Source organism: Ovis canadensis, chromosome 6, assembly GCF_042477335.2.
Source record: "Ovis canadensis isolate MfBH-ARS-UI-01 breed Bighorn chromosome 6, ARS-UI_OviCan_v2, whole genome shotgun sequence".
Classification (NCBI taxonomy): domain Eukaryota; kingdom Metazoa; phylum Chordata; class Mammalia; order Artiodactyla; family Bovidae; genus Ovis; species Ovis canadensis.
Genome location: NC_091250.1, coordinates 12106819 through 12122484, shown reverse-complemented (window position 1 = coordinate 12122484; position 15666 = coordinate 12106819).

Sequence of the window (15666 nt, the reverse complement as noted above, 5' to 3'; positions counted from 1 at the left end):
GTCACCGTCCTAAGACGAAAGGACCTGCGGCAACTCGAGAAAATCCAGGAGGTTTTGCCCTTCAGGCTAGATGAGGCCCATTTCCGCTGAGGCCTCACGAGGCTAATCACACCTAACCTCTGGAACTTCCAAAGGTCCTTCACACCCTTGCTGCAACTCAAGAAGTTCCCCGACATACCCGCCCTAACCCTAAAGGAAGCACGAGGGTCCCGCTCACATCCAGAGGAGCCCCGTTTCCGCCTCGTAGCTCGAGATGAGGGATCCTTTCTCTGCTTGGTCTGGAAAGAATTCCCGTGTCCAATCTCAAAAGGAGGAGCTCTCCACAGGAAAGGCGAGAGGAACTCCAGGGTCTTGTCACCATTCCCAGAGTCCCCCAGATGTCTCAGTCCATTCCAGAGGAACCTGTGTTCCCTGCACTGCCTCGACTTTCATGCCAAGGATCGACTCCCACCAAGGCGGCACGTGGGACAGCCCTGTGGGAAAGCCTCGTGGGAAAGCCTCGTGGGAAAGCCTAGACAGAAAGGCGCAGATCCCTTGATCGACGCTATGGGAAGCGTGACACTGCTGCACCCGCTTTGGAGGAAAGCGAAAGTGCATGCCCCCTCTTGAGAAGAGGACTTACTGCCCTGGGGAGGCTCCAGAAGTAGCCCAAGTTCCATGTCAGCACTGGAGAGGAATCCTCATGTTCCGGGCTCTACTCCACAGAAGGTCTTAGTCCCCGGCATCAAAGGGAGAGGAATCCCAGGAGACCCCCGAGCAACTCGAATGGGGACTGAGCAGTCCTGAGGCCACCAGAGCGGGCCCTATCGTCACCGTCGTAAGATGACAGCATCTGCCGGAACTCGAGAAAATCCAGGATATTTTGCCCTCCAGGCTAGATGAGGACCATTTCCGATGAGGCGTCTCGAGGCTAATCACATCTAACATCTGGAACTTCCAAAGGGTGCTTCACAACCTTGCTGCAACTCAAGAAGTTCCCCGACAACCCGTCTCCATTCTAGAGGAAGCACGAGGGTCACGCCCACATCCAGAGGAGCCCAGTTTTCACCTCTTAGCTCGAGATGAGGGATCCTTTCGCTGCTTGGTCGGGAAAGAATTCTGGGCATTCCTGGCGCATCTCAAGAGGAGGCGCTCTCCAGAGGAAAGGCGAGAGGAACTCCAGGGTCTTGTCTCCATTCCCAGAGTCCCACATATCTTTCAGTCCATTCCAGAGGAACCTGTTTTCCCTTCACTGCCTCAACTTTCATGCCGAGGATCGACTCCCACCACGGTGGCACGTGGGACAGCCCTGTGGGAAAGCCTCGAGGGAAAGCCACAGATCCCTTGATTGACGCGACGGGAAGCGTGACACTGCTGCTACGGCACTGGAGGAAAGCGCACGTGCATGCCCCCATTCGAGATGAGGACTTACTCCCATGGGGAGACTGCAGAAATAACCCAAGATCCATGTCAGCACTGCAGAGGAATCCTCAGGTTCTGGCCCCGACTCCACACAAGGACTTAGGCCCCGGCATCGAAGGGAGAGGAACCCCGAGAGGCGCCCGAGCAACTCGCATGGGGACTGGCCTTTCCTGAGGCCACCAGAGTGGGTCACTTAGGTCACCGTCGTAAGACGAAAGTACCTGCGGCAACACGAGAAAATCCAGGAGGTTTTGCCCTTCAGGCTAGATGAGGCCCATTTCCGCTGAGGCGTCACGAGGCTAATCACACTTAACCTGTGGAACTTCCAAAGGTCCTTCACACCCTTGCTGCAACTCAAGAAGTTCCCCGACATACCCGGCCTAACTCTCAAGGAAGCACGACGGTCCCGCCCACATCCAGAGGAGCCCCGTTTCCGCCTCGTAGCTCGAGATGAGGGATTCTTTCTCTGCTTGGTCTGGAAAGAATTCCCGGCGTACCTGTCGAATCTCAAAAGGAGGCACTCTCCACAGGAAAGGCGACAGGAACTCCAGGGTCTTGTCACCATTCCCAGAGACCCCAGATGTCTCAGTCCATTCCAGAGGAACCTGTGTTACCTGCACTGCCTCGACTTTCATGCCGAGGATCGACTCCCACCAAGGTGGCACGTGGGACAGCCCTGTGGGAAAGCCTCGTGGGAAAGCCTCGTGGGAAAGCCTGGAGGGAAAGCCACAGATCCCTTGATCCACGCGCCGGGAAGCGCGACACTGCTGCTACCGCTCTGGAGGAAACCGCAGGTGCATGCCCCCATTCGAGACGAGGACTTACTCCCCTGAGGAGACTCCAGAAGTACCCCAAGAACCAAGTCAGCACTGGAGAGGAATCCTCAGGTTCCCGCCCCGACTCCACACAATGTCTTAGGCCCTGGCATCGAAGGGAGAAGAATCCCAGAGGCCCGCGAGCAACTCACTGGGGGACTGGCCAGTCCCGAGGCCACCAGAGCGGGTCCCTGAGGTCCCTGTCTTAAGTCGAGAGCACCTGCCACAACTCGAGAAAATCCAGGAGGTTTTGCCCTCCAGGCGAGATGAGGCCCATTTCCACTGAGGCTTCACGAGGCTAATCACACCTAACCTCTGGAACTTCCAAAAGGTCCTTCACACCCTTGCTGCAGCTCAAGAAGTTCCCCGACATACCCGTCTCCACTCGAGAGGAAGCACGAGGGTCCCGCCCACATCCAGAGGAGCCCCGTTTCCGCCTCTTAGCTGGAGATGAGGGATCCTTTCGCTGCTTTGTCGGGAAAGAATTCTGGACGTTCCCGTCACATCTCAAGAGGAGGCGTTCTCCACAGGAAGGCGAGAGGAACTCAAGGGTCGTGCCACCATCCCAGAGTCCCCCAGGTGTCTCAGTCCATTCCAGAGGAACCTGTTTTCCCTGACTTCCTCGACTATCATGGCGAGGATCGACTCCCACCACGATGGCACCTGGGACAGCCCTGTGGGAAAGCCTCGTGGGAAAGCATCGAGGGAAAGCCACAGATCTCTTGATCCACGCGATGGGAAGCGTGACACTGCTGCTACCGCTCTGGAGGAAAGCGCTCGTGCATGCCCCCATTCAAGATGAGGACTGACTCCCCTGGGGAGACTCCAGAAGTACCCCAAGATCCATGTCAGCACTGGAGAGGAATCCTCAGGTTCTGGGCCCGACTCCACAAAAGGTCTTAGGCCCAGGCATTGACGAGAAAGGAATCCAGGAGGCCCATGAGCATCGATTGGGGACTGGCCAAACCTGAGGCCACCAGAGCGGGTCCCTAAGGTAACCGTCGTAAGACGGGAGAACCTGCTGCAACTCGAGAAAATCCAGGAGGTTCTCCCCTCCAGGCTTGATGAGGCCCATTTCTGATGAGGCATCTCTAGGCTAATCACATCTAACCTCTGGAACTTCCAAAGGGTGCTTCACAACCTTGCTGCAACTCAAGAAGTTCCCTGACATACCCGGCTCCACTCTAGAGGAAGCACGAGTGTCCTGCAAACATCCAGAGGAGCCCCGTTTCCGCCTCGTAGCTCGAGATGAGGGATCCTTTCGCTGCTTGGTCGGGAAAGAATTCCCGGCGTTCCCGTCCCATCTCAACAGGAGGCCCTCTCCACAGGAAAGGCGAGAGGAACTCCAGTGTCGTGCCACCAATCCAAGAGTCCCCCAGAATTCTCAGTCCATTCCAGAGGAACCTGTTTTCCCTGCACTGCGTCGACTTTCACGCCGAGGATCGAATCACACCACGGTGGCAAGAGGGACAGCCCTGTGGGAAAGCCTCGTGGGAAAGCCTCGTGGGAAAGCCTCGAGGGAAAGCCACAGATCCCTTGATCCAGGCGATGGGAAGCGTGACACTACTGCTACAGCTCTGGAGGAAAGCGCACGTGCATGCCCCCATTCGAGACGAGGAGTTACTCCCCTGGGGAGACTCCAGAAGTACCCAAGAACCATGTGAGCACTGGAGAGGAATCCTCAGGTTCCGGACCTGACACCACTCAAGGTCAAAGGCCCCGTCATCAAAGGGAGAGGAATCCCGAGAGGCCCCCGAGCAACTCGCATGTGGACTGGCCTTTCCTGAGGCCACCAGAGCGGGTCCCTGAGGTCCCCGTTGTAAATCGAGAGCACCTGCCGCAACTCGAGAAAATCAAGGAGGTTTTAACCTCCCGGCGAGATGAGACCCATTTCCGCTGAGGCTTCTCAAAGCTAATCACACCTAACCTCTGGAACTTCCAAAAGGTCCTTCACACCCTTACTGCTACTCAAGAAGTTGCCTGACATACCCGTCTCCACTCTAGAGGAAGCACGAGGGTCCCGGGCATATGCAGAGGAGCCCCGTTTCCGCCTCGTAGCTCGAGATGAGGGACATTTCGCCTCTTTGTCGGGAAAGAGTTCCCGGCATTCCCCTCTCACCTCAAGAGGAGGCGCTCTCCACAGGAAAGGCGAGAGGAACTCCAGGGTCGTGCTACCATTCCAAGAGTCCCCCAGATGTCTCAGTCCATACCAGAGGAACCTGTTTTCCCTGCAATGAGTCGACTTTCACGCCGAGGATTGACTCCCACCACGGGGGCACGTGGGACAGCCCTGTGGGAAAGCGTCGTGCAAAAGCCTCGAGGGAAAGCCAAAGATCCCTTGATCCAGGCGTTGGGAAGCGTGACACAGCTGCTACCGCTCTGGAGGAAAGAGCACGTGCATGCCCCCATCCGAGACGAGGACTTACTCCCCTGGGGAGACTCGAGAAGTACCCCAAGATCCATGTCAGCACTGGAGAGGAATCCTCAGGTTCTGGCCCGGCCTCCACACAAGGTTTAAGGCCCTGGCATCGAAGGGAGAGGAATCCCAAAAGGCCCGCAAGCAACTCGCATGGGGACTGGCCTTTCCTGAGGCCACCAGAGCGGGTCCCATAGGTCACCATCGTAAGTGGAGAGCACCTGCCGCAACTCGTGAAAATCCAGGAGGTTCTCCCCTCCAGGCTAGATGAGGCCCATTTCCACTGAGGATTCTCGAGGCTAATCACACCTAACCTCTGGAACTTATTAAAGGTCCTTCAAAGCCCTGCTGCAACTCAAGAAGTTTCCCGACATACTCGTCTCCACTCGAGAGGAAGCACGAGGGTCCCGCCCACATCCAGAGGAGCCCCGTTTCCGCCTCGTAGCTCGAGATGAGGGATCCCTTCCCTGCTTGTTAGGGAAAAAATTCCCTGCGTTCCCGTCGCATCTCAAGAGGAGGCATTCTCCACAGGAAAGGCGAGAGGAATTCCAGGGTCCTGCCTCCATTCCAAGAGTCCCCCAGATGTCTCAGTCCATTCCAGAGGAACCTGTTTTCCCTGCACTGCATCGACTTCCACGCCGAGGATCGACGCACAGCACGGTGGCACGTGGGAAAGCGCTGTGGGTAAGACTCATGGAAAGCCTCGTGGGAAAGAGTCTAGGGAAAGCCACAGATCCCTTGATCCACCCTACAGGAAGCGTGACACTGTTGCTACAACTCGGGAGGAAAGCGCACGTGCATGCCCCCTCTCGAGACGAGGACTGACTCCCTGGGGGAGACTCCCGAAGTACCCCAAGACCAATGTCAGCACTGGAGAGGAATCCTCAGGTTCCGGCCATGACTACCAACAATGTCTTGGGCCCCAGCATGGACGGGAGAGGCATCCCGAGAGGCCCCCTACTAATTCGCATGGGGACTGGATTTCCTGAGGCCACCAGAGCGGGTCCCTAAGGTCCCCATCGTAAGTCGAGAGCACCTGCCGCAACTCGAGAAAATCCAGGAGGTTTTGCCCTCCAGGCGAGATGAGGCCCATTTCCGCTGAGGCTTCTCCAGGCTAATCACACCGAACCTCTGGAACTTCCAAAAGGACCTTCACACAGTTGCGGCAACACAAGAAGTTCCCCAACTACCCATCTCCACTCTAGAGGAAACACGATGGTCCCGCCCACATCGAGAGGAGCCCCGTTGCCGCATCGTAGTTCCCGATGAGGGATCCTTTCCCTGCTTGGTTGGGAAAGAATTCTGGGCGTTACAGTCGCATCTCAATAGGAGGCGCTCTCCATAGGAAAGGCGAGAGGAACTCCAGGGTCGTTCCACCATTCCCAGAGTCTTCTAGATGTCCCAGTACAGTCCAGAGGAAACTGTTTTCGACTCACACCACGGTGGCACGTGGGACGGCCCTGAGGGATAGCCTTGTGGGAAAGCCTCGTGGGAAAGCCTCATGGGAAATCCTCAGGGGAAAGACAAAGATCCCATGATCGACGCGACGGGAAGGGTGACACTGCTGCTACCGCTCTGGAGGAAAGCGCACGTGCATGCCTCCATTCGAGACGCGGACTTAGTCCCCTGGGGAGACTCCAGAAGTACCCCAAGATCCATGTCAGCACTGGAGAGGAATCCTCACGTTCCGGCCCCGACTCCACACAAGGTCTTAGGCCCCGGCATCGAAGTGAGAGGAATCCCGAGAGGCCTCCTAGTAACTCGCATGGGGACTGGCCTTTCCTGAGGCCACCAGAGGGGGTCCCTGAGGTCCCCGTCCTAAGTGGAGAGAACCTGCCAGAACTAGAGAAAATCCAGGAGGTTTTGACCTCCAGGCGAGATGAGGCCCAATTCCGCTGAGGCTTCTCGAGGCTAATCACACCAAACCTCTGGAACTTCCAAAAGGTCCTTCACACCCTTACTGCAACTCAAAAAGTTCCCCGACATACCCGTTCCTCTTCCCATTCTGCCATAATTGTGATGACATCTGCATATCTAAGTTTATTGCTATTTCTTCCGGGAATCTTGATTCCAGCTCACGTATCTTCCATCCCAGCATTTTTCATGATGTAGTCTGCATATAAGTTAATAAAACAGGGTGACAATATACAGCCTTGACATACTCCTTTTCCTTTTTGGAACCAGTCTGTTGTTCCATGTCCTGCTCTAACCTTCATACAGATTTCTCAAGAGGCAGGTTAGGTGGTCTAGTATTCCCTTCTCTTTCAGAATTGTGGCTAAAACAGCAGTATAAGGACCTTTCCGATGTCAGGCCAAGGAATTGTGTTTCCAGTCATTGAGCCACACCTGATCACTGAGCACAAATTCATGAATCTGTTCCTCAAGGGGGAATGATATTTTTTTTTACACAAACTTAGTTACCTGATTTATTACCTTACCTAATTGTTCCAGCTGCTGTGAAATCCCACCTGCTTACTTGTGGCAAATCTGCTAACACCTGCCTCATTGTGGGGTGGGGGGTTCTCCCATCGAAAATTTCATAAGGACAACAACTATGGGAACGTGCAGTTACCCGTAATATGAGTAAGTCTGCCAGAAGCAAGCCCATCCATGTACAGTCAGTCTCTATGATCCATTTTGAAAGAGTCTCTTGAAGAGTTTGGTTGTTTCTTTCCACCATTCCAGAACACAGGGGCCTATATGCTGTATGTAATTTCCACTGATATTTAGAGCTTCACATACCTGTTAATTAACGCGGCTACAAAGACAGGGCCATTGTCGGATTCTATACTGGTTGGAAACCCAAGTCTGTGAATTATTTCTCAAATCAGCGAGCTACTTCATTTTCTTTTTCAGATCAGGTAGTGAAGGCCTCTGCCCAACCAGAGAAGGTACCTACTATTCTAGTAAGTAATGATAACAGGTGACTGCCTTTGCTTCCCTGAAGGGACACTCGCTTTCCCTGCATCCTGAGAACTCCACGTCTCAGCCAGTTGGAAAAGCGCTTCTTGGAGGTCATTATTCAGGGGCAATTTCCCCTGGAGCCCAGGGCCATAGGGAGCGGCTCCACACTCCCAGGGAAAGGCAGAGCCACAGCCACACATCTGTCCCATCCCCTTTGCTCTGTAGGAGAGCTCTAGTGAGCCTAGGTCTGTCAGGAAAGTTCTTGGCTCCTATGGGGACACATTCTATGTGTGAAACTGCATACAGGACCGAGGGGCCACAGGGCGCCTGTTTCTCTCGGGGCCGGAGGGGTGGGGGGCCTGAAGCAGTGCGGCCCAGCAACAGCTTCCACATCCATCCAATTGCTCTTTTCTTACCTCTGATAGAACTAGCTTTGTTCCAGCCTTTGGCAATTTGGAGGCAAGCGGGCCCCACTTCCTCCCCAAGGAGGCATGGGACCTACTTTGAGTGGAAAGGCCCCTCACGGAGCTGAACCCAGGAAGGCACCCAGTCATGTCTGACACATTGCTGCATCCTGCTTCTTCATGAGCAATACCGCGGTGCTGCCTCTGGAATATCGGTCCTCTGAGCAGACCTGGAGGTCTCCCCTTGAAGAAGCTAACCAGTTTCTTCCAAATACAGGCTTGCAAACACACACTGGGTGGCTGCCTCTTCTTCCCTGAAGGACGATCACTTTCCCCGCATCCTGTGAACTCTGCATCCCAGCCTGCTGGAAAAGCGCTTCTTGGAGGTCATTTTTCAGGGACAATTTTCCCTGGAGCCCGGGGCTGTAGGCAGGGCCCCATGCTCGCTGGGAAAGGCAGAGTCACATCCACAGTCTGTTCTATCCCTTTTGCCCTGTAGGAGAGCTCTAGTGAGCCTAGGTCTGTCAGGAAAATTCTTGGCTCCTATGGGGACACACCCTGTGTGTTAACCTGCATATCGGACCTAGGGGCCACAGGGCGCCCGTTCCTCTCGGGGGGGACCCTGAAGTGGTGCGGCCCAACAACAGCCTGAACATGCATCCAATTGTTCTTTTCTTCCTTCTGATAGAGCTAGCTTTGCTTCTCACTTTGGCATTTCGGATGCCAGGGGCAGCCCCACCGCTGTTGTCCTGGGGTCTATTGGAGGTTCCAGCTCTATTGGACCCCAGCATGGCACCCGACCCCCTCAGACACACTCCCGCAGCCTCCTTCCCCATGGGCAGGACTGTTCTGACCTAGGAATGTGTTCCCAAGGCTCAGAAAATGCAGGGAGACACACGGCCCTGACTCTGGAACTGAGGCCGTTGGAGCAGGCCTGGAGGTCTGACGTCTGAGACGCAAACACTTGCTGCAAGATACAGGTGTGAAAACACACTCTCTGGGGCTGCCTTTCCTTCCTCCAAGGAAGATAGCTTTTCCAGTCTCCTCCGTGCTGAGTCATACAAGGCTGGAAAGGTCTGGCTTAGAGGGCATTTCTCAGCGGCAATGGCCCCTGAGGCCCTGCACCCAGGGAGGGATCCTACCCTCCCAGGGGAAGTCAAAGCAACCTCCAAACAGCTGTTCTATCATGTTTCCTCTGCAGGAGGGAGCTAGTGAGCCCAGGTCTGTCTGGAACGTTCTTGGATCCTGCGGGGAAATCATCCTGGGAGCCCACCTGGATACCAGTCGTAGGGGCTAACATTTGCATTTTTCTTCCTTGGAGCCCTAACGCAGTACAGCCTAGCAACTGCTTGAAAATCCATCCTGTTGCTGTTTTCTTCCCTCTGACAGAGCGAGCTTTGCTCCCCACTTTGGGATTTCAGAAGCAAGGTGGTGGCCTGCAACTCCTTGCCTGGGGTCCATTGGAGGTGCAAGGTGCCCTCGACCAGGTGACCCCAGCATGGCACCTGGCCCCCTCAGACACACTCCCGCAGCCTGCTTCCCCATGGGCAGGACTGCTCTCACCTAGGAATGTGTTTGCGAGGCCAGGAAACTGCAGGGAGACACAAGGCCCTGATTCTGGAATGGAGTCTGTTGGAGCAGGCCTGCAGGTCTTATGTCTAACAAGCCAAACACTTGCTGCAAGATACAGGCCTGAAAACACACTCTTGGGCTGCCTTTCCTTCCTCCAAGGAAGAGAGTTTTCTCAGCCTCCTGTGGGCTGAGAGTCACACAGGGCTGAAAAGCACTTACTGGGAGATGAGTTTTCATTGGCCATGGCCCCTGAGGCCCTGTGCTCAGGGAGGGCTCCCTCCCTCCCAGGGAAAGTCAAAGGAAGCTCCAAACGGCTGTTCAATCATGTTTCTGAGAGAGTCATTGCCAAGGCAGGTTTATAAGAAGTTCAAGGGTCCCCAAGGAGAGAGGGGTCTAGAATTCTCAAGGAGGAAGAAAGGACACACTTTTTTTTCCCTCTACATTCCTTAGGATTATATAACAATCATGCATCCTTCTTGAGGACGGTCTCTGGAAAAACCTTCTGGCTAATCCTGTTATCTTAAAATGTAAATTATGGGAGTAGGTCTAGTGAGTCTTTACAACCTCCACACATTCTTTTGTTCATTGTAATAACTTATTGGAGAGTATATAACTCCATTACTAACGCTAGCAAGGGGGTACGCTTTCTGCCCCTTGTGATGTCTCTGTCAGAAGCTTTCTCTATCTCCTTTCTACTTGAATAAAACTCGATTGCACAAAAGCTCTGAGCAATCAAGCCTCATCTTGGGCCCTGGATTGAATTCTTCTCCTCCATGAGCCAAGAATCCCAGCATCTTTTCGTGGTTCAGCAACAATATTTCATTTCCTCTGCAGGAGAGAGCTAGTGAGCTTAGGTCTGTCTGGAACATTCTTGGATCCTGTGGGGAAAATATCCTGTGCACACATCTGGATACTGGGCCTAGAGGCCAAAATTCGCATTTCTTTCCCGCGGAGCCCTCACGTGGTGTGACTTAGCAACCGCTTGAAAATCCATCCCATTGCCGTTTTCCTCCTTCTGACAGAGCTAGCTTTGTTCCCTGCTTTGGGATATCTCAACCGAGGGGCCGGTCCATAGCTACTCGCCTGGGGCCCATTGGATGTGCAAGGTGCCCTCGACTAGGTGACCCTAGCATGGCACTCAGCCCGCTCAGACACACTCCCGAGGCTTCTTTCTCACGGGAAGCACTGCTCCAACCTAGGAATGTGTCTGCAATGCTTGGAAAGTGCAGTGAGACACACAGCCCTGACTCTGGAATTGAGGCCCTCAGAGCAAGCCTGCAGCTCTGATGTCTGAGAAGCAAAACACTTGCTGCAAAGAGAGGCCTGAAAACACACTCTCTGTGGATGACTTTCCTTCTTCTAAGGAAGACAGTTTTCCCAGTCTCCTGCTTCCTGCATGTCACACAGCTGGAATGCGCTTGCTTGGATGTCGTGATTCAGTGGCAATGACCCCTGAGGCCCTTTGCCCAGGGAGGGCTCCCACACTCATAGGCAAATCAAAGCAACTTCCAAGTGAGTCAGCTCTTCACATCAAGTGGCCAAAGTATTGGAGTTTCAGGTTCAGTATTAGTCCTTCCAATGGATATTCAGACCTGATTTCCTTTAGGATGGAGTGGGTGCGTCTCCTTGTAGTCTAAGCGACCTACAAGCATCTTCTCCAACACCACAGTTCAAAAGCATCAAATTTTCAGCTGTCACTTTCTTTATAGTACATCTTTCATATCCATCCATGACATATGGAAAAACCATAGCCTTGACCGGATGGATCTTTGTTGGCAAAGCAACGTCTCGGCTTTTTAATATGCTGTCTAGTTTGGTCATCACTTTTCTTCCAAGTCATAAATATGTTTTAAGTTCATGGAGGCAGCCATCACCTGCAGTGATTTCCAAGCCCCAAAAATAGTCTGCTGCTGTTTCCAATGTTTTCCCATCTATTTGCCATGAAGTGATGAGACTGGATGCAATGATTTTAGTTTTCTGAATGCTGAGCTTTAAGCTAACTTTTTCACTCTCCTCTTTCACTTTCATCAGGAGACTCTTTAGCTCTTCTTCACTTTCTGCCATAAGGGTGGTGTCATCTGAATATCTGAGATTATTGATATTTCTCCCAGCAACCTTGATTCCAGCGTGTGCTTCCTCCAGCCCAGTGTTTCTCATGCTGTACTCTGCATATAAGTTAAATAAGCAGGGTGACAATATACAGCCTTGACATGTTCCTTTTCCTATTTAGAACCAGTCTGTTGTTCCATGTCCAGTTCGAACTGTTTCTTCCTGACCTGCATACAGGTTTCTCAAGAGACAGGTCAGGTGGTCTGGTATTCCCATCTCTTTCAGAATTTTTCCCAGTTTCTTGTGATCCACACAGTCAAAGGCTTTGGCATTGTCAATAAAGCAGAAATAGATTTTTTTTTTCTGGAACTCTCTTGCTTTTTCAATGAGCCAGTGGATGTTGGCAATTTGATCTCTGGTTTCTCTGCATTTTTTAAATCCCTCTTGAACATCTGGAAGTTCACAGTTCATGTGAACTTGGAGAATTTTGAACATTACTTTACTAGTGTGTGAGATGAGTGCAATTGTGCAGCTGCTTGAATATTCTTTGTCATTGCCTTTCTTTGGGATTGGAATGAAAACTGACCTAATGACTAGATGTTTTCAATTGCATATGCTGAAAGAACTGGCTGTGCAGTTCTGAAGAAAAAAAAATCATTTTAACCCATTTTCTCTGAAGTGCAAGGCATATCATGGCCATCCCTGAATCATAAAGTCACCTTTTCTTTATGTAGTCATAGTTTCATGCCTAAATTATAGGCCAACTCGTGCTCAACTTGACTCTGATGTCAGGGGCAGATCAACTGATAAAAAGCTTGGATTGTCCCTCTGGAGGAAAGTGAGATCTTGGTCCCACGAGAAGAATCTGAAGGGTTAAGGGAACTTGCAAGAGTGGGGAAAGCTTAGTCCATCCTACATGTACCAAAATCTTAAATAAGGCTTATTTACTTTACCGAAGTAAAAAAAAAAAAAAACAGATGATGAAAACAATTATAAATCAATGAAAGGTAGAGAAACTCATAGTCTGTGATCAAAAATTGCATTCTAAGAAAACTTTGTTCTCTTAACCTAGAGAGGAGACTAAATTGCATCTGGTACCAGCTTACCAGAAGACAAGCAAACAAACAAACAAATTATCAGTAAGCTTAAAAAAAGTATTTTCCATATATCTTGAAGTAGCAGTATTTCTGCAAAGGCATCAGTGTGAAACCATAGAGGACATGGTTAAAACCTGATGAAATAGAAATTGACAATGTCATCTGGTCACTGCTGCGACTTGAAATGCTTTAATATGATAACTAGAATTATAACTGACAGCATTTGACCAGGACATATCAGATTTTCACGGATGTCACATAATTTCTAGGATATCTATATTAGGAACTGAAGGAATCTTTGAACCTAGGAAAGAAAACAACAGTCTCAAAGGCCCTTGCTGAGTCATCTATCAGCAAGGAATGTCTTTGCAAGGATCGCAAAGTGAAGGGAAAATACACCGACCTGCCTCTGCAACTTCGGTCCTCTGAGCAGATCTGGAGGTCTCCCTTTGTATAAGCTAACCTGTTCCTTCCAAATAGAGGTTTGCAACACAAAACAAGTGGCCGCCTATTCTTCCCCGAAGGAGGCTCTCTTTCCCCACATCCTGCGAACTCCCTTTCCCAGCCTCCTGGAAAAGTGCTTCTTGCAGTTCCTTTCAGAAAATCCTATGGACAGAGAAGCCTGGTAGGCTGCAGTCCATGGGGTCGCTGAGGGTCGGACACGACTGAGCGACTGCACTTTCATTTTCACTTTCATGCATTGGAGAAGGCAATGGCAACCCACTTACTGTTCTTGCCTGGAGAATCCCAGGGACGGGGGAGCCTAGTGGGCTACCGTCTATGGCGTCGCACAGAGTCGAACACGACTGAAGCAACTTAGCAGCAGCAGCAGCAGCAGCAGCAGCAGCAGCAGTTCCTTTCTTAGGGGCAGTTATCCCTGAGATTGGGACCTGGAAAGGCAGAGCCACCTCCACACACACATCTTTTCTGTCCCCTTTCCTCTGGAGGAGAGCTCTAGTGAGCCTAGGTCTGTCAGGAAAATTCTTGGCTTTGACGGGATCACACCCAGTGTGTGAACCTGCATACCCGACCTAGGGGCCACAGGGCACCTGTTTTGCTCGAGTGGGTCCTGGAGGGGTGCAGCATAGCAAGAGCTTAAAAATCCATCCAATTTGTCTTTCTTTTACCTCGGAGAGAACGAGTTTGCTCCACCTCCACCCTTTGGCAGTGTGGAGGGAAGAGGGCACAACCCTCTCCCAAAGGGGACATAGGGCCTACCAGGAGAGAAAGGCCCCTTGAGGAGCTGAGCCCAGGTAGGCAGCCAGTGATGTCAAGCACACTCCCGCTGCTTGCTTCTTCATGGGCACTCCGACAATCTGCTAGGAATGTCTTGGCAAGGATCTCAAAGGGAAGGGGAGATACATGGCCCTGTCTCTGGAACTTCAGTCCTCTGAGCAGATCTGGAGGTCTTGAGTTGTATAAGCAAACCTGTTCCTTCCAAATAGAGGCTTGCAAACACACCCCCGGTGGTTGCCTCTTCTTCCCCGAAGAAGTCTTTCTTTCCCCACATGCTGCGAACTCCCTGTCCCAACCTCCAAGATTAGCACTTCTTGCCATTCCTTTCTTAGAGGCAGTTATCCCTGAGCTTGGGGCTGTAGGGAGTAGCCCCACACTCATAGGGAAAGGCAAAGACTCCTCCATACATCTCCTCTATCCCCTTTGCTCTGGAGGAGAGCTTTAGTGAGCCTAGGTCTTTCAGGAAAATTGTTGGCTTGGACAGGATCTCACCCTGTTTGTGAACCTGCATACCCAACCGGGGGCCACAGAGCACCTGTTTCAGTAAAGTGGGCCCTGAAAGGGTGCAGCCTAGCAAGAGCTTGAAAATCCATTCAGTTGCTGTTTTTGTACCTCTGACAGAGCGAGCTTTGCTCCACCCTTTGGCAGTGTGAGAAAAGAGGCATGACACCCTCCCCAAGGGGACAAGTGGACTACTTCAAGAGGAAAGGCCCCTTGTGGAGTTGAGGCACACAGTCGTGTCAAACACACTCCCACTGCTTGCTTCTTCATGGGCACTCCCGCTATCAGCTAGGAATGTCTTTGCAGTGATCACAAAGGGAAGGGGAGATACACGGCCCTGCCTCTGGACCTCCGCTGCTCTGAGCAAATCTGGTCTCCCCTTGTTGGTCAAGTTCAAGTTCAAGGTCAAGGTCAAGTTCAAGGTCAAAGTCAAGTCCAAGGTCAAGGTCAAAGTCAAGGTCAAGGTCAAGTTTAAGTTTAAGGGCAAGGACAATGTAAGGGCAAGGACAAGGTAAGGCCAAGGACAAGGCCTAGGGAAGGCCAAGCCCAAGGCCAAGGGCAAGGGCAAGGGCAACGCCAAGGGTAAGGCCAAGGCCCAGGCCAGGGCCAAGGCCAAGGCCGACAAAGCGAAGCCCAAACCCCGTAACGCCTGACAGAAGGCAGAAGGCACTAGGCCCCTGTGCAGAGGAAGCCACTGAAGGCGGCAAGGCCACAGAGCTCCCCGATTCCGTTCCCACAGGAAGATGTAAGGATAAAGGGCCTCATCCCAGCACAGCACCCGCTCCCACCGGACCCCGCCCCCCGCAGACTCGTGGAAAAGCCTCGTGGGAAATCCTCAAGGGAAAGCCACTGATCCCATGATCGACGCGACCGGAAGCGTGACACTGCTGCTACAGCTCGAGAGGAAAGCGCACATGCATGCCACCTCTCGAGACGAGTACTGACTCCCCTGGGGAGAGTCCAGAAGTACCCCAAGTTCCATGTCAGCACTGGAGAGGAATCCTCAGGTTCCGGCCCCGACTCCACACAAGGTCTTTGGCCCTGGCATCGAAGGGAGAGGAATCCCAAAAGGCCCGCGAGCAACTCGCATGGGGACTGGCCAGTCCTGAGGACACCAGAGCGAGTCCCATAGGTCACCGTCATAAGACGAGAGCACCTGCCCCAACTCGAAAAAATCCAGGAGGTTCTCCACTCCAGGCTAGATGAGGCCGTTTTCCGCTGAGGCATCTCACTGATAATGACATCTAACCTCTGGAACTTCCAACAGGTAC